Source organism: Ursus maritimus, unplaced genomic scaffold, assembly GCF_017311325.1.
Source record: "Ursus maritimus isolate PB19 unplaced genomic scaffold, ASM1731132v1 scaffold_30, whole genome shotgun sequence".
Classification (NCBI taxonomy): domain Eukaryota; kingdom Metazoa; phylum Chordata; class Mammalia; order Carnivora; family Ursidae; genus Ursus; species Ursus maritimus.
The window spans coordinates 13973671-13993595 of record NW_024425564.1 but is presented as its reverse complement, the minus strand read 5'-3'; the positions used below and the strand labels follow the sequence as shown (position 1 = coordinate 13993595).

At 37.4% G+C, this 19925-nt stretch overlaps 1 protein-coding gene across 1 annotated transcript in view; it reads left to right on the top strand.

Annotated features, from left to right (window-relative positions):
• GMDS (GDP-mannose 4,6-dehydratase) overlaps window positions 1-19925 on the top strand; it is a 596996-nt gene that overhangs the window by 109443 nt on the left and 467628 nt on the right. The gene's annotated exons all lie outside the window — the stretch shown is intronic.

Here is a 19925-nt window from a genome sequence, read left to right as displayed (position 1 = left end):
TGCAGTTTGGCCAACTGGTAACTTTTATTAGGTTTCATCAAAACTAAAGAATTTTTTGAATGTCTTATTTTTCTCTTTGTTCTAAAATACTGTCTTTGACTCTTTTTAGTTCCTGAAACATCCTTCTCTTTCCAGGACTAAATTATCTCCATCTGCACCCATCCTTCTCCCCAGCTTTGGGAGCCATTGTCCTTCCTGTTTAGACCAGGCCTTCTCTAATTGCTCTTGAGCCTTTTCCCTTCCTGGGCATGCCAGTTATTCTTCCATTCTGTTCATTCATCCGTCTTTCTCCATTATCCCCCTATCTCAGCCTGTTCACATGTTCTAAGCCCTTCCATTTTAAGGAATAATCTTTATAATTTCTTAAGGGCCTGTTCTATGCCATGTACTTTATTGTTATTTATTTTTAATTAGGAAATGCTTATATTATGCAAAGTAATATGTAATATCAAAGTAATTTATGAAGCGTAGTAAGGAAATGAATCTACCACTTAACTTGAAAAAATAGTGAAATCCTAATGAAAGCTCCCTGTCTCTTCTTTTCTGTTAAGCCCCAGAGGTAACCAGGATCATGACATTTGCCTAATCTCTAGCTTTTCTTTAGGGTTTTATCATACATGAATAGTTACTAAGTATTATATTGTTTAGTTTTGTATGTTTTTTAATTTATAAAGGGCATGCCATGCTATTATTGTATATATTTTTCATTCAACATTGTTTATAAGATTTATCAACTTTGAGGTGAATAAATACGCTTGATTCATTCCCACTACTGTGTAACATTCATTTTTCTAAGTATACCACAGTTATCAGTTTTCCTGTTACTGGTCATATGAATTGTTTCCATTTCTTACTTTTATAAATAATGCTTCTGTGAAGATTTTTTCTGTGTCATGAACAGGAGTCTCTCTAGGGTGTATCCTACATCTTAGAGTATGAGCGACTTCAACATTGGAATATAATTGACTGCTGTCTTGTAAAGGGTTTTACTGATTTTTATTCCCACCAGGAGTGTATACAAATACAAAAAAGATATTGCTAACATATCTTTGCTGATAATTGATTTTGATAAATTTTTAAACTTTGGCTAATCTAGTGGGTGTAGAATATTACCTCATTGTGGTTTTAATTTGCATTTCCCTGATTACTAATGAAGACTGAGCATCTTTCATGTGATTACTGGCAATTTGTGTTTCTTCTCGAATATACCAGTTCTTGCATTTGCCAGTATTTTTATTGGGTTGTCTTTTCTAATATGATATTTAGGACTTACATATATTCTGGGCATTCAACTTTTCTGTTATATGTGTGCTTAGACTATAATTGTACTTAATAAGCTTTTGAGAAGGTGAACTAAAATGCAGATCTATTCATATTTCTTTATACCCCTCATTGAAAATTGAAGATTCTTGCCCTGGTGCTAGTGACCCTTTCAGACAGGGTGCTTGCCCTCATCTCCACCCTCCCTCTTCTGGGCTCTTCCAGGACCCTGGCTCTAGCAATAGCCAGACACTTTTAGCTGACTGGATTGGCCAGCTTGCCTTTTCATGGGTTAGTCTCTTTTATTAGAAAGCCTGTCTTCCATTTTTATCCTTTTGCAAGTTCCTACTCCTGCTTTATTACCCACTTTAAGCACTGCCTTCTCTGGGGAGCTTTTTCTAACCTTCTAGGTATGTCATCCTGTTCCTTACTAGGGCCTATGCTTTGTCCCTGGTCTTAGTGTCACACCATTGCTGCATTGGGGATGCAGCAAGCACAGGGGTTGGAAGGTTTGAAGTCACATAATTTGGTTAATTGTTCATATTTAAAATTTTCTGTATGTTATGATGTTTCAGTATCTTAAAAGTCTTTCTGGTTTGGGACGGGCTGCCTCCTCTGGGGCCAGCCAATAGAGATAGCAAAGGGCCCAGCTGGGAGCATGCCTTTGATATCAAACTAACCAATCCAGAGCCATACCTCCTCCAATTGGGCCCTTACACCCCAACAGACAATATTCCTCTGCCTTAGTCATCCCAGGGCTAGGTGTCAGGCATCTAGGGACCACTCCTGTAGCTTAGAGCCTGCCAAATTATTCAGACTACCAAACTGAAACTGCCCTGCCCTCCTGCCTTGCCTTTCCCTTGGAAACCCCAATAAAGGCGCTGACCTTGTCTTTTCCCTTGCTTTTGGTTTCTAACTCCTGACCACCCTGAGGTTTCCCCATTATGGCTTTACTTGGTATGCTGTGCCTCCTTGTTTCTAGAACTTGTGAATATAATAAACTTTTTCTGAGCCTCTCCCATGGTTGCACCTAACTGACCATCATGTAAAAGATAATAAAACATCTGATTTTTTCCCATTTTATTGAGATAAAATTGATATACAGCACTGTATAAGTTTAAAGTGTACAACATAATGATTTGAGTTATATTGTGAAGTAATTACTGCGATAAGTTTAGTTAACATACATCATCTCATATATGTACAAAAATGTTTTTTTTTCTTTGTGATGAGAAGCACTAGGATTTCCTTTCTTAACAACTTTTATATATACCATGTGGCAGTGTTAACTGTAGTCATTATGTTGTACATTACATTCCTAGTACTTATTTATCTCATAACTGGAAGTTTCTACCTTTTGACCACCTTCCTCTAATCATCCCTCTCCCCTGCCTTTGGGAACCATAAATCTCATCCCCTCCCTCCTCTCTCTCCCTCTCTCTCTCTCTCTTTCTTTTTTAATTTTTATTTATTTGTCAGAGAGAGAGAGAGAACGAGAACACAAGCGGGGGGGGGGTGGCAGGCAGAGGGAGAAGCAGACGCCCTGATAAGCAAGGAGCCTGATGCGGAACTTGATCCCAGGACCCGGGGATCATGACCTGAGCTGAAGGCAGATGCTTAACTGACTGAGCCACCCAGGTGTCCCTTTCATCTTTCTTGATTAGTTTTTTTCTCTTTCTTTCTTTCTTTCTTTCGATTCCACAGATGACTGAAATCATACGTTTCTGCAGCTGAATAGTATTTATATATATGTCTGTATATGTACATCACAACTTTTTTATCCATTCATCTGTTCATGACACTTAGGTTGTTTCCATGTCATGGCTATGATAAATAATGTTGCTATGAACATGGGGATGCAGATATCTCTTCAACATAGTCAAAAATATCTGATTTTTAATCTACACTTTGCTTCTTTCTAGCTGTAGGACCTGACCTCACCTCCTCAAGACTCAAGTTTCCTCATTCTTTTTTTTTTTTTTTAAAGATTTTTATTTATTTATTTGACAGAGACAGACAGCCAGTGAGAGAGGAAACACAAGCAGGGGGAGTGGGAGAGGAAGAAGCAGGCTTCCAGCAGAGGAGCCTGATGTGGGGCTCGATCCCAGAATGCCAGGATCACACCCTGAACCGAAGGTAGACGCTTAACGACTGCGCCACCCAGGCACCCCCAGTTTTCTCATTCTTAAAACTGGGATAATAATCCGACCCTACCAATAGGGTTGCTCAGAACGCTAATGCTTACAGAATATTTCTACCAATTCTGCCCCCATGATAAATATTGCCTGTTATTTTTATTACTGTTACTATTATTATATGCATTGATAGACCCAACTCTCTCATCTACTGTATTTTCATGTCTTGAAAGGTAAGGCTTGTCTCTGTAACCCTCCTTTTGGAACATCAGCATATACTTGACGAATGAATGAATGAGTGAGTGAGTGAAAAAATACACATGACAAGGAAGATTGGAACCAGGGTATGAAATGCCCACATTAAAAGTATATACTTTTATTTGGTTAGGCTTTTGGGAATGGAGGTGATAGTTAATTGAGAGCTTTGACTTCTTTATTAGAAAATGTAAGTTTAATCAGATGGGCTGGTGGTTTCTCCCATCCAAGTTCTTTTTTTTTTTTTTTTTTTTTTAAGATTTTATTTATTTATTCGACAGAGATAGAGACAGCCAGCGAGAGAGGGAACACAAGTAGGGGGAGTGGGAGAGGAAGAAGCAGGCTCATAGCGGAGCCTGATGTGGGACTCGATCCCATAACGCCGGGATCACGCCCTGAGCCGAAGGCAGACGCTTAACCGCTGTGCCACCCAGGCGCCCCTCCCATCCAAGTTCTAACCAGGCCCGACCCTGCTTAGCTTCCAAGATCAAACGAGATCGGGCGCGTTCAGGGTGGTATGGCCGTAGACTGGGCTGGTGGTTTCTAAACTGTGTTTTGAAGAGCCTCAGGTTGCCTGGAGGTGCCTGAAGTTTGGCTGGAGGTAGAGGGTGTGACAGAGAGGAATGGGAGGCAAAGTGTATGGGAGGGGCTCTGTCCTTTTCCACATCCCTCCATAACTCCTCTGACCTTGAAACCAGATAGTTTTGTGGTAATCCCTTTTGTGTTATGTATTGGCTTTCTGCTTACGTTTCATTGGAGAAGTTTAGTTGTGGGAGTAGCACAGCCTCTTTACCTTGGTGTTCTAGGTGTACGATGGCTTAAGTATTGGGGGCAGGAAGACCAAAGCAGTGCCCAATGTGGTGGGGAGAAGTGGATGGCAGCTGAGAATCTGAGAGGTACCCTGAGGGAGGGCTCATGCTACACTGTAGAAATAGTCAGTAGTGCTCCTCCACTGGCAGCGTGGGAGATGAGAGTCTGTTTGTGTATTTCATGTTTTAAGACAAGAAGTCCAAGCTGATCGATAAGACAACTTTGATATGTAAGTTGCAGACAGGGCATTGGCATGTCCTGTGGGATTTTACTTTATTGAGCAAATAGGTGTTGTGTTCCAACTACCTATCAGTGTCCTAGGTCATGATGAGCAAAGTGGCTGTGGTTCTGTCCTCATGGATCCTGTAGTCCAGTAGTGAAGGCACATAATCCATTGTCACTGACATATAATGAGTCATGCGACAGGAGCTATGAAGGAAAGAGCTGTGTGCTTTGAGTGTTTCTAACATGTAGAGGTTCTAATTCAGTCAGGGTGGAGCACATCAGGAAGGATTTTCTGAAGAAACAATGGTCAAACCGACATCTAGAATTATGGGAGTCCACATAGGTGGACAATGAGTGACAGGGTAGTCAAGGGAATTGAGGAAGAGGGAGCAGTCTCTGTGACGCTCAGGAAGTACAGCTTATGGAGCCCAAGGAAGGTCAGTGTGGCTGGCAGGCGAAGCACTGGGAAGGAGGACGGGGTTGGCTTTGAACCTGGTAATTCCTGACAGTCAACTAGAAGCACAAAGAGCAGAAACTTTCCTCTGACCTCCCCCCCCACCACCGGGCCTGTCTGACCTTTTGTGTGCACTCCTTAATACTTTCGAGTCCTGTATTAGTTTCCTAGGGCTGTTATAACAAAGTACCATAGGTCAGATGATTTAAACAACAGAAATTTATTTTCTCATAGTTCTGGAAGTTAGCTGTCTATGATTGAGGTGTCAGCAAGGTAGTTGGTTCCTTCTGAGGGCCGTGAGGGAGAATCTATTCCAGGCCTCTCCCCTTGCTTTTGGTGGTTTCTTGGTATATTTGGCATCCCTTGGCTTGTGTGAGCATCACCCCTATCCTCTGTCTTCATCGTCACATAATGTTTTCCTTGTGTGTACCTCTGTCTAAAATTCTCCTTTTTATGAAGAACACCAGTCAGATTAGGGCCCACCCTACTCTGGTATGACCTCATCTTAACTAATTTCATCTGCAGTGACCCTGTTTCCAAATAAAGTCACATTCTGAAATACTAGGGGTTGAAGACTTTCAAATATGAATATTTATGGGGACACAATTCAACATGTAACAAGTCCTGTTTTTAGCCTGACATTGTTATATATTTAGAAAATAACTCCTTCAAATATGAAAATGAACTTTCTCTCCCCTTTGTCTTAGGGCCTAGAGACGAAAACATAAAATTGAAACTGGCTTGTAGTAAACATGCAGTAAAATTTAGATAATAAGGTCTTTGTTCAAGTGCCATAATTTACCTCCACCTTATAAGAAAATACAAGTGCCCATTGTTGGGCGTTAACCTATTAGACAGTTGTTGCTGAGTGGATATTATTAGCCTGAAACCAGTGGGACCCACATTTATGCTAGGGGGGTAAGGGAAAAGAAGGGAGAGGGAGACAGAGACAGAGAATGGAACCAAAACTAAACCCAGACTTCCTGGCATGGAAGCAGTGTTTGCGGAAGGTGCCAAGAGGACACTTGGAGGCCCTGGTGCCAAGTGTATTGCTGCTGGGCCCTGAGTGCAGCTGCCGGGAGTTTGTGGTCGGATTTCCAGTAGATAGAGAGTGGCTTCCAGCCTACCTGGTCATCTTTCCCTTCCATCTTGTGGTTTCCTAAGCCCAGGGACCTATTGTCAATTCAAACAAACAGTTTTTAAGTGGTGTTAATTTTTTCCTCTTCCCCCTGTATTCCTGCCTGCTCAAAATCCATATTCAACTCTAGGGCACTTGTCAAAGTTTTATGAAAGCTAAAATTCATCTGACGGGTACTCACTTATGGGCACATAAGCTGGCAACCATTCTGGTGGGTTAGTGCCTATGCTACAAGTTATGAAATATTTTGAATTTCACCCCAAGCTTAACACAATATTTTTTTATTCACTTATTATTCCAGCTATACATGTGGATGTGACAAACAGGTCTGTGGCCAGTTTGGGGCATAGAATCTTAGTGTTGGAGGAAGCTTATTTATTTGTGGGCCAACTTCCTAGCCCAGTGGATTTTGTCCTCCTACAGCAGTCAGATTACCGGCCACCCAGTCTCTACGAGAGTATCCAGATCAACCAGGAGCTTTTTAATGCCAGCATCCATGGAGGGCTTCGTGCTGAGCCTGATCCCACTCCCCTTGGGTATTTAATTTTTGGCTTTGTAGTTCATTTTGTTCTCTTTTATTTTAGTCCTTTAGTTACTTGAAGTTACTGTTATTTTGCTTCTCCTTTGACTGTTGTTTTCTGGGAACAACACTTTTGTTCTTTAATGCCATTTCTCATTTATCACCCTCTGAAGCTGCTTTAGCTTATCGGTGTCCCTCATAAGACTTGAAACACTTCCTAGAGGTGCTGGTTTCATCTAGAGTGCAATACAGCTTACTCTGTTGTTAACTGAGCTGGTTAGCCCAACTGGTTACCTGTTCTATCTCCCAAAGCCATGTTTTCTGCCCCTTGGAAGTCACCTGGAACCCAGGTTCATAATGTGCTAGATTTCTCACCCCAAATGGTTTCTCAAAAACCTTTAATTTTTTGTATTGTTGTTTGAATATAGCTCATACTTACTTGCCTAAATCACTGCCTTCTAGAATGTGTCCTGGCTCAGGACTTCCCAGACCTTGTTAGTAAAACTCTAGGCCTGCCAGATGTTAATAGGTTCTCTCTCCATTACCACCAGCCCTCCGGAGCCTCAGGGGAGTGGGGATTCTGTCATGAAAAAACTGGAAAACACTGCTTCCTTGGTTCCCCTCTTGCTGATTCATAAAGTACATTTGCATGCTCAAGGTTTTGAGAAATCCTGAAGTAACTTCATAGGGGTTGCTGTAGCATATTGCAAACTGGGTGGCTTAAAACAACAGATTTATTGTCTCATAGTTTTGGAGGCCAGAATTCCAAAATCAGGTGTGGGTAGGGCTGTGCTCCCTCCAGAGGCTCTAGAGGAGAATCCATTCCTTGCTCTTCTAGCTTCTGGCAGTTGCTGGCATCCCTTGACTAGTGGCTGCATCAATTCAGTCGGTTTCTCTGGTCACAGGGCCTCCTCCTCTTCTGTCTGTGTGAAATCTTTCTGTGCCTGCCTCTTACAGGGATGCTTGTGACTGGATTTAGGGCCCACCCAGATAATCCAAAATAATCTTCCCATCTCAAGATCCTTAATCACAGTTGCCATGACTTTTTTGATAGAAGGTAACTAACATTCCTAGATTGCAGTGATTAGGACAGGGCTATGCCTTTGGGAGTCATTGTTTATCTATTGCAGTTGCTCATCTTTTATCCATTCAGGACAAGTAGCCTTATGCTCACACTTCTCAGCCACTCCTCCTTACACCAAATTGCTTTTCCTTTTTGTCAGTATGTTTCTTTAAGCTCAAGTCTTTCTCCTGTTCACAATGCCTTCCTATCTGTCTTGACTCCCTCCTTCTAATTGCCAAGTAGTTTGATTTGTATTTTTAAAACACCTTGCACCTCTTGTGTCATCTTTCATTAAATTCTGTGCCTCTGTTGAACTTTGGACAGTGTGGGATAGTGGGCAAGAGTCTCTGGAGTCAGACTGTCTGGGTCTAAATCCCAGGCTCCCTGGTTAATAGCTGTATGACTTTGGGTAAGTTACTTAATTGCTTCTGCCTGAGTTTCATTGTCTGTAATGGGGGTTAATTAGAGTAAATACTTTAAGGAGTTGTTGTGGGAATTACATAATTTAATAAATGTAAACTGCTGAAAACACAACCTATCACAATACTGTCCAGAATTGTAGCCATAAGCCATCTGTGGCTATTGAACAATTAAGGTGTGGATAACAGGACTGAGGAAATGAATTTTTAAAATGGAAGCAATATAAAACATATTTCTATTAAACACAACTCTCTTGGTAGGATTACATTTCAGTTTAACTGGTGTATTTCTCACTTAAACACACCACCGATTTTGTTGATGTCAACTAATTATTCACTCAGAATGATTTTTTTTCTGTGTCCTATCTGACATAGTAGTGCATTTATTGGAGTATTTTATGCAGCCAGCAGGACTTACAGGGATACGTGTACCTTGTCATTGGTAATTAAATTGAAATGTTTATAATTTTTAACTAAAATATAATTTTTTTCCAGTTAAAATAAGTATAGGCCAATTTTAGAATTTAAAACAAAGACACATTACTGCCACAGAATTGAATGCGGACACAGAAACTAGTACTATGATCAGAGCAATGAAGACATAAAGAGACTGGAAATTCCATGATTAATTTGTAATATGCTCCGCTGGAGCAAAACAGAAAAACTGTTATGTAAAAAAATTTAAAGAAAATTAAGTGGGTAATATAAAGAGATATTTAAAATAAATCCATAGAAAATTTGAAGTTTCCTTCAAAGATCAAAAAAGAATTAATGTTGCCGGAAATCTGAATTAAATATCCAATACATTTAAAAATTTTAATAGGCTGTGAACTTGTCACTTTGGATGCTTATAAAATGGCTTGGGTTAATTTACAAAAGAGGAAACCAATTTTAGGTGGAGAGATAGCAAAATAAATAATTTGTTACTGATGTTTTGTTAGAAAATTATGAGAAAAGACAAAAAATATATATAAAACTTTAATGATATTTAATTAAATCATCAGTTGCCTGTAGAATACAAGGTCAGTCTAACAGCATGAAAGATGAATTGATTTGAAATTTGAAAAATTTCAAGTGCTTTTCTTTATCTTTAGACAAGTTGTATGATATATGAGTTACTGCCTAGTTACTACTGTGGATATCCTTTTTTCCAAAGGAGTTAAAAATTTACAAAGAAATGATGTAAATTTGTGGTGAGAAATACCAAATTTGTAACATACATAATTTTGAATGTTCTGTATGTCAAAGAAGAATTTCAGGTGGATATGAAAGTATTTTAATTTCTTTCACAATACATATGATTCCAGTCATGGTAGGTGAAATATTTACATTTATTAGAATTTTAAAATAAAAGACTGATGTTTCTTTTATTGCTTCATTCCCCTATATTTTGAAGCAGACTTAAAAGGTGTCATACCATAGTTAAAATTTTTCAGTCTATACATTCAAATATATGAGTCATTGCCAGTTTATAGAATAGTTGAAGGAAATAGAGGACAGTGAAGGCAGTGATCTTGTGCTTTTTGCCAGCACTCATGGTGGAATCATGGTTTTACAGTTTTGCAAAGATTTCTGTAATATTTACCCCAATATAAGATTTTTTTTCCTTTTCTTGAAACAAATGGGATGCTTGCCAAATATTCAGTAATTATAAAGAAAACATGGCAGTGTGATTTATGTTTTCTCAGTCTTATCACACTGCTTATAAATGAGCTAAATTTGAAGCTCTAAGGAAAGGAAAAGTTTATTTGTGACCTAGGTAGAGAGGTGTGAGAATTCATATTAAAATTTATTTTTTATAGTATAAATCAATAATATGACTTTATACATTTTTTAACATGAATCAATATGTAGAAGATTTTAATTATTAATAGCATTACATAAACTGGCTATAAAATCTAGAAAGAAAATTTGAAGAACACTAGTAGAGTTGCTTTCCGTGTATGCAAATACTTATTTGGATTCACTGTTAATACTTGACATAAGAGTGAGTTAACTTGAATAGATACAGATTTTAACCTGATAATCTTTTGCTCCAAAGTCAAATCAGTTTTTTTTTAAAGTGAACCAGTAGTGCCAACGTATGTGATGAATATATTTTATGCATTTTTTTATAGATTTATTTATTTATTTGAGAGAAAGAGAATGTGAGCAGGGGGAGGGGCAGAGGAAGAGGGAGAGGGAGAGAGTATCCGCAAGCAGACTTCCCACTGAGCGAGGAGCCGGATGTGGTGCTTGATCCCAGGACCCCAAGAGATCATGACTTGAGCTGAAATCAAGAGTCAGACGCTCAACTGACTGAGCCATCCAGGTGCCCACATGTATATAATGAATATTAAAGAGAAATGATTTTTTTTTTTTTTTTGGCATTCAGTTTTTGGAAGACTTTTAGGTATATTTGATACAACCTTGATATGTGAATCTCCTTTCTCGATTATCATTTTTATGAAATCTAAATACAGATCAAGTGCTGCTGAAGAAAATTTAGGTCTAAATTGCGATGTGTTGTAAGTGTAAAATAACAGATTTTGAAGACTTAAATACAAAAAAGAATGTGTAACATCATTAATAATTTTTATTAACATATTGATATAACATTTTGGATATATTCAGTTAAATACATTTATTAAAAAATAACTTTTGCCTATTTCTTTTTAACTTTTGAAAATTTGGCTACTAAAAAATTTAAAATTAAACATATGGCTCAAAATACATTTCTGTTGGCCAGCAGTGGCCTAACACATCATAGGTGTTCAATAAATGAATGTTAATATTAATATGATCGCTAATATGATGATGGTGATGATGATGATGTTGTATTGATTCCTTGTCCTCTCACTAGATTATAAACTCCTTATGACCTGGAAATACATCTTATCCTAATTTTTATTTGCCATATCACATTGTGTAGTCTTTTATATTTTAGAGGTTGTTTATCAATGGATTGATTGCCCCAGGATCTGCTTTTAACATTCCAAGTGCAGAGCTGTGTTGTTATTGGTTTTTTTTTTAATCCTTAGGATAATGGCATAGAAATCCCTTTGAGTCTGTGCACATGTGTGCAGGTACACACACACACACACACAAACACACACGAGCATTTTGTTTAGTGTACTTGAAGGGGGCATTATTTAAGCATTCATAATGGTGGATTATTGCAAAAGTAACTGGTACTTATTTTAAAAATTATTTTTCAATAAATTGAGTTTTTATATACTTTTTTTTAGGTAATTGAAAAGCTTTAAAAAACTGTGGCAGTGACATCTTGCTTTAGTTGAAACACTTTTATTTTGATTGAAGGAGAATTATTATGAAAATAATACTACAGTTAGGATTAGACAAATTGGTTTTATACACTGCCAAGTTCTCTAACTAGCTCTGTGACCTTGAACAAGGGATTTAAGCTTTCTGAACTTCAGTTTTCTAATCTGGAAAAATGAGGATAATATCAATTACCTCACCAGGATGTTGTGAGAGAGATAAATGGGAAAAATATCTTAGAGTACTTAGTAACCATAGGAATTATAGACATGTAGGCTATTATTATTTTGATTGAAATAATAATACATATTTTGAAGAAAATATGTGTTATAATGTAAGTTTGAGTTAACCATGTCTATTAAAATGTGATAGCTTATGTGAATTTTAAGCATAGTGCTGTGGTATAAAAAATGCTGTCAGTTTTTCCAAATGTATGACCTAAATTTACAAAATATAGTCAAATATCCCAAATAAGTCATAAATATTAGTAGAGAGACTAGGTAGGAAAGAAAGCAGTAGTTAGACATTTTAGTATTATAAGATTAGATCAAAAGTTACATATGATCAGGTTAGACTGAACTAGAGACACCAGGTTTTCAGTCTAAGCCCCTGGCAAAATTGGGAGTTTGGATTTTGGTGCTGCTGTGACTAAGATGGGGGATTGTGTCCAATCCCTATTAGGGCAGACATTATTTTCACTTGGAGAATCTCTACCCCTCCTCCTCACCCTCGCCCCTGTGTGCCCTTACAAAACTCTGGTCTTCAGTAGAGTGGAATCTTGATAATGTCTTTTGTCCCATAAGTCAAGATTTTAAAAAATGTAGGGCTGAGTAAGAGCTAAGCTCCTTTGCTGTTTGTGAGAGAAAACAAAATGACAAGATAAAAATAGCTTAAAGCATAAGCATTGTAGAAGTTTGAACTGTCATCTAAGTATCTCACAAATACCTCCTTTTACCCCCTCTCTTTCTGTGTTAGGGCTGAGCTATCTAGAAATGCACCTGAATTGTGTGGTCTAAAAGGCAGTGACACTGGAAAGAGAGTTTCAAGTATAACGGAGACACATATTTTTAAATGTGTGATTCCCCTTCCCCCCAAAATGGTTTTTGATAACTTCTCTTGAGTGGTAGAACCCAAAGGTGAAATATAACACAACAAATAACTGGAGAGATTTCCTAGCCCACAAACTGAGTTTTACCAGTTGAACCTACTCGCAGACAGGATACTCCAGGGGAATCAACATTGTTTGTTTGCGTTAGGACCTCTGTGATTACAGTCATTCCTACAACACTTTGTTCTCTGGCTCTAAAAGTTTGTTAGTTTTATTAGTTATCATAAGCAGCCTTCTGGATAGATGCTTACAAATTTCTCCATTTACACTTGTGTATATATGTTTGAATTTTATCTGTTTCAGTGATTTCAAGTTATGTAAATCACAGTTCTTATTTTGTATCATTCTTCAGTGATTTATAGTGTGCCCGGGGTGATGGATATCCCACATTGCAGAGCAGATTTGAAATGCATCAGGGAGCCTGTAAGTGACATTTCTGTCATAGTATGCACATATTTTAGAAACAGTCTTAACTGGATTGTACTAATTACTTATCCCTGAAGGAAATTGGGTTAAAAGAACATTTGTAAATAGTTAAACTCTGATTGTTACCAACAGTGACATTTTAGTAGCAACCTGTTAAATGAATGTGGATGGGAAAAGATAGAGTCATCAATATATGTGTATTCTTTTGTTATTTATGACCTTTTTAAAGCTGTAAACAAAAGGACGTTTGTTTCGTCTTCCTCCTTTAGCCAGAACACAAATTATGAAAAGAAATATACAAGGAAAAGTTAATAAATCAGGTAAATACTAAAATTTAATAATACTTCTCTTTTCAGTACAAAGGGTTTTTTTTCCTTCTAAATTTAAAGTTTTTCATTAAACGTGGCCTTGAACACTAGACAAAGTGTAGCACTGTTTTAGTTTTGAGTACCTGTAAAAAATCATTTCCTGTATAAATCACTTGAATGAATAGAACTACGTAAGCATATACTTTGCAAAGAAACAGCCTTTAATTGTATGGACTGTCACTTTGAGAGATAATGAGAAAGGGAAAAGGAAAGAGAGAGGAACTCTGTTTTCAAAATTTGTATATATATATTTACCACAAAGAGATTATTATTTAAGCATGAAGTTTACTGGTAATTTATTATTAACTTCCTTACGGATCTATACCAGTCTTTATCAATGTATCTGGAATCCTGAGTTATAAAAACTTTGAGGTAGTACATTGTTCTAAACTTGAAAGGAGTTATTCACACCAGCACTGAACTAGCCAGTTAGGCAGATATTTAAAAGGATTTTTGACAGGGATATGTTTCTTGTGTTTCCTCTGTTTTTTCCCCACCTTGATTTCATGCTCAAGTGTGGTGATTTATTTCTCCAGGGCACTGTGCCATCCAGTATGGAAGAGGTCAATATGGTAGTATTTCATAGCTTTTCTTTTTATCTACATAGCCTTGCCACCTTCTGTCCATGACTCATGCATCTACTGGTGTTCCTGATCGCAGAACATCTTGATTAGCTGGACAGGTTACCTGGTTACTATTCTCAGTCTGTCCACGTGTGGGTTTGCTGATGCATGTGAAATGTGGAGGTCTGAGCCAGTGCTGGAGCATAATCCTATCTAGGCCAGGAAATGCCTGGCTTCCCAGATACTTCTCAGAGCAATAGGGCAGGGACTAAATCTCTTATTTCCTTCCTGTCCTTTATTCCATAACACCTATGGCCCAAGTGGATGTTTGATATTCACTAATCTGGGACACTTTGAATTGTTAATTCTATAGAGACCAAATTTTATGTTAAAACATCGGTAGGCACATCATTATGGAGCGATTGATCCTATTAATGAAGCAAATTATTATATAAATACTTTGTTACAAATATGTATACATAAATGTGTGTATATATATATATATTTATACTTATATATTTATTTCAAATATGTGCGTGTGTGTGTGTGTGTGTGTGTGTGTGTGTATTTCAAATCCTTGCTCTGTTTACCAACATCTTGAGCAGGTTACTTGGTCTCATTTCACGTGAGTTTGCTCATTTGTAAAATGGAGATAATAGTGTCTACTACACAGGGTTATTATGAAGATTTACAGTTAATGAATGTAAAGCATTTAGTGCATGCCTGGCATACCCTAAGTGCCATGTATGCACTTACTATTGTTATTAATACTATTATCATTTGTAGTAATAGTAGGTCATATGAAGACTTTTTTTTTTTTTTTTCGTTTTTGTTTTTTTTTAATCTCAGAAGGATAAAAGCTTCAGCCTGAGTGAAGAGTGGGAGAGTGGGAGAGATAAAAACACAGAGGTTCAAACTAAGGACCTTAAATGTTAAAAAAACGAAAGCAAATCAGTAGGATGCAGTATTCTTTGGGCATACTTATATTCATGTAGAAATGAAAGGTTGACTCACCCTTGATATGTCTATGTAGTATGTATGCCCAGCACACTTGTAGGCTGTTAGTAAATGCCTTTGGATTTCCTTTTGAGGCTTTTTAAGCATTTCTGGGGCTGTGTGGACTTGTGTGTGTGTGTGTTGCCTTTCTAATTACATAATTAAAAATGGTCTCTCTATACCTTATTAATAACTGTTTCCTTTCTATCCCCTATGTTAACGCTTTAATCCTATTTTCCTTAAAGTGTTTGTCTAATTACAGAAATTCATTTTACTGTGTTGAAATTAACAATATTACAAATGCTGGGTTGTGCAAATGTAGTTGGAATTCAAATTTTGGTATTTGCTCATTAAACTAAGTGTACAATAATCATTTGCAATTTCAAAGGAACATGTATTTTAAAGCAACTATGGGAGTTCTGCCACTGAAATTCTAAACTGTTTCAGAATATTTTTTGAGTAGCTTATATTAATCAGTTTTATTTATGTTCTAGATACTTATAAAAACAAACCAACTGGCAAAGTACAGCCTACTAGAAAAATGGACAAAAAATAGAAAAGATAAAAATAAATAATTCCTAGAAGAAATAGTATATCTGATCACAAACAAAAAACTCTTCAGTCTTAATACTAGCCAAAAAATGAAAAGAAAAACATCATTTTTTAACCTGTAAAATTGGAAAAAAAGTATTTTTAAAAATTAACCTTTTAGGTCATTGCTTCTCTCTGATATTTTTTCGTAAGTAAATCTTTTAAGAAAATTTTACCATGGACACAAGACTCAACATTACAATCATATGTAGGATGACTGGAGGTATCTGGCTTCTTTTTAAAATGTTTCTTTCAACCTTCCAGCTCATGATGGTTTACTGGAAAGTTTTACGTTTGGCAACAGAACTGCTGTCACTTCTCGATGTGTATGTATGAGGCATATGTGCAACGGCTTCACACCTGTTTGAAGGGCTTGTTCCCTGGCAAATAGAGGAAAATGGTGGTTACAGAAAGAATATCTTAGCTGCTGGGCACAATTAATGCTTTATTATTCAGAGTTTGTTGATAACATTTCTGGATTACAGTGCTCCTCTCTACCAGGAAGTAAATCAAAGGAAGTGAAAGTCCATTTTTCCGAGGCAGCAGCTTTTATGGGGAAATAATTGTTAATTTTAAAAGACTACAGAAATTGGAAATTATTTATGTTTTATGTATTGATGACATCCTGCTTTCTTGTCTACCACTTGTTCAGCTAGCTTTCACCCCACTGGTAATTGTTGGCGGTATTCTTGTTCTTCACTAGGTAATGCATTAGTGTTTTACATGGTTCTCAACTGTAGATACTAGTCCAATTTCTCATTTTGGATATTTTTTTTTTTTTTGCAATATTTTATAGTGAAAAATTCTGAGGTCTGGGAGTCTGAAGACTTTGGGGGGGGGGCGGGGAGTAGATTCTGCTACTTCCAAACTGTGTGACTGTATACTAAGCATTTAACTGTTTTGAATCTCAATTTCCTGATTTGTAAAATGAGAGAGTTGGATTAATTAATCCCTGTGGTCTTTTGAATTCTGTGAGTTTGAAAAAGATTTTATGTAGTGATTTGTGTTACAAACATGAGCCAGGTGAAAATACTTTTCAGATATATTCTGCTTCTTTTTTCTTCATACTACGTTGCCAATCTTCCCATCGGAAGTTTTCATTCTAATTCAGAACTGCATCCTCTTTTAGTTATTGATGTGTTTGCATTTTGCTCATGGGGAGTTACAGATTATTTTGATACTGCAATTGCTGTTAGCTGAAAAGATGCTTATTTTAGAGTAATTAGAATTCGTAGAGTTACAGAACATAAAGGGCAGTGTAAATTGGTGCTTTCTCTCCTTACAGTAGGGATATTCTATTTCTGGTGCTTGAGATGATCTAAACAAAGAAATTCATTTATTAGTGGCGTGATTTCTTTAGCCCAATACTACTTATCTTATACAGTGTTCAAAGAAGCTGCCAAATGGTGCTTAGGCAGAAACACACAGTACGATTTAGCATGCATTTCAGAGGAACCAGGTTCTCAAATTACATATAAGAAAGTGTCCTTTTCATTTGTCCTTCTGAACTATAAGTGCATCCATGTTTGAAGGGAGAAGAGAAATGCTAGTCTCCTCTGTAGGAAGGTAGACTGCCTGGCACATTAAGTGTTTGGATGTGGGCTAGAGGATCACTCGGTGCTTAACATAGCCTTCTGTGGTCATTGGGAGAAGGGGTAAACTTTCTGTACTTCCTTAGCTTTTTATAGGTATGTAATTTTAAGTAATTTTAATACTATAGTCAAGATATGATTGAACTAATTTTTGGAATTGTTCTTTATTTTTATGGGTGTTGATCTAGAACATTTCTGAGTATTCCGTGAAAGGTGAAAAATAGAGATACCCAAATATAGGGATTGTAGGCATCAGGCACACCTAAATCTGGCACTTTTGGTCCTTGGGCAGCAGCCCCGCCTCCTTGGCTCTAGAGCCCCCAAATAACACATCCCCAGCCAATCCAAGTCCACCTTCAAACAATACTGTACTGCTTCCTGAGTAGTGCACATGCCCGAACAAGACCTGAGAAATCTCAGGTGCTGTGTACTGTCTTCTTCCTCTGAGCTTTGGAGTGTTCTAAAATTACGTGACGTCACTTAATTAAAACTAAAAGCACTGATTAATCCATAAAACACTCCGTAAGGGGAAATGACTAAGTCACTTTGGTTTAAAAATGGATCTGTTGTGGTCTTTTATTATTTTGTTGGGTTTTGACATGTTTTGGTAGGTCTCAGGTGGAGGAGGATGAGGAAGGAGGTTGTTTTCTAGGTCAAAATAATGGGCGACTTGGATTCCAGTTCGGGCTTTGCCTTGGTAGTGTGATATGAGGCAAATTGGCTACTGTCATGTGCCTTATTTACCTCAGATGCCAGAGACTCCTTGCCTTCCGGGCCAAGTTCTTGCAAGAATAAGGTAGAAAATGTTATAGCCATGGTGATTACTTAAATCTGTACAGCATTTAATATGATATAGATACCCTTAATAACCATGTAAAAAATTAAATTTAAGAGCCACAATTGGGGCATTATCTCTTCAGTTAAGAAGTTTTCTATAACAAGGATTGAACTCAGGCTGGAATTTGTACCAGATTAATTGTGTTCATAGCAAATGAGTTGGAAATTTAGTTCATTTATTTCCTTGTTTTCTGAGGAATCAAGTATCAGAATTTTTAATGTCAGTTGTGGGTTCTCAGTCGCCATGACATTTCAGTTATTAGTCTGATTGACGCTTTCTCCAACAGCCCTGTTCTTCTAGAGGAGGCAGAAACAACGATCTTGTTGGCTTGGCTGATGCCTGCTGCCTAGATACTGTGTCTCCCTGTGGAGTCCCCTCAGGGACTCAGGGAGAGGACAAGAGGAGGCCAGCTGGGCTCCCTAGGCCAGAGACCATGAGCCTTCGCTCTGCTCCATTTCCCACTCATTGTGCAGCTCAGGCCCTATCACTTGAGAGACCTGGCAAGGAAGTCAGGAGGAAGTGAGTGCCCTGCTGGTTCAGAATGTTCCAGTGCGGTTGGAAAGTTTGAGAAGGGCCCTGGGTGAGAAGAACAAGACCTTATTGACAGGGTTCAGGCCTGGTCAGGTCTGTTTCACATCAGCTTTCTGAATAATCACAGCTTTCCCTGCCCCCATGGATCTCTAGCACTTTCACCTCTGCCTTTTTTTTTTTTTTTTTTAAAAACATTGTATGCAGCCATGGTAGAATACAAAGCATTTTAACTTTTTATTCCAAGAGAAATTATAAAACATGAGAAGTATGGTGTTGCCTGCTTCAAAATGACAACAACTAATATCAACAACAACAAAAAACTATACATTCTAGGGCTTTCCAAACTACTGTAAAATTATTCTTCTTATTATAAATACTTTTTCTATTAAGCTGCTTTCTCATTGATTGATTTATTGATTTATTGATTTATAAGACTACCCATTATTCTCACGTTTGTGATGGCCTGTCCTGGTCTGAATTGTTCAGCCCTCTTATTTGATTTAGTTTGCATGTTGGGTATTTAAAAACCTTGCAATTGTGTGTATATCATAAGATTGAGAGGAAAAGGAATATGCCAAACCATTTCTCTTCTTCTCTACACGAGTCTATAAACCAGAATATTTATGTCAAGAAGTCAGAAGAAAATCTGCTGGAGGTTTTAATGAACCACAAAACGTGTCCCTTGTATACTTTGCCTTGTCATCCTGCCTGAATTTATGTGTGACTTCTGCATTAATGTAGTAAACACTCTCTTGGCAGCCCTGTCATTTTCAGGACCCATAGGGTGTCTCTATTCCCAGCTTTAAGTCAACTAGTGACAATAATAAGGCTTGTTTCATTTTTCTTTTTTCCTGGAATATCTGGTAGGAACTTTTGAAGCTCAGAGGGATATTTTAAAGTTTTTCAAACTGAGGTAACCAAAGAAAACCCAAATATTTCCAGCTACTTTTGAATACACAAATTTCCAGTAGTTGGAGTCTCCCATTTTTATGTTTAAGTATGGATGGGATGGAGGGTACCTTTCCCCGCCTGAAAGCAGGTGGGCAGTTAACAGGATTGATTGCAAAATTTCTATCCAATTCATATTTTGAGGAAGGCTGGTAGCTTTTTATAGGACCTCTAGAACAGTGATTTCTCACCTTTTGGCCTCTTAGTAGTTTTATTAGATGACTCTCATACTTTCTTTCCCTTAAAGTGGCACATGAAATATTTTAGTTTAAATAGCACTCCCCCTTACATAGAAATTTTTACAAGAGTTATTAAAAGCCAGTTGAGAATCTGTGTTTAGTCAGATACCTTCATCTTAATGTAGGGATTAATTGTGCAATTTAAGATGCATCCTTCCTATTTTACAAAAAATAAACACCCTTCT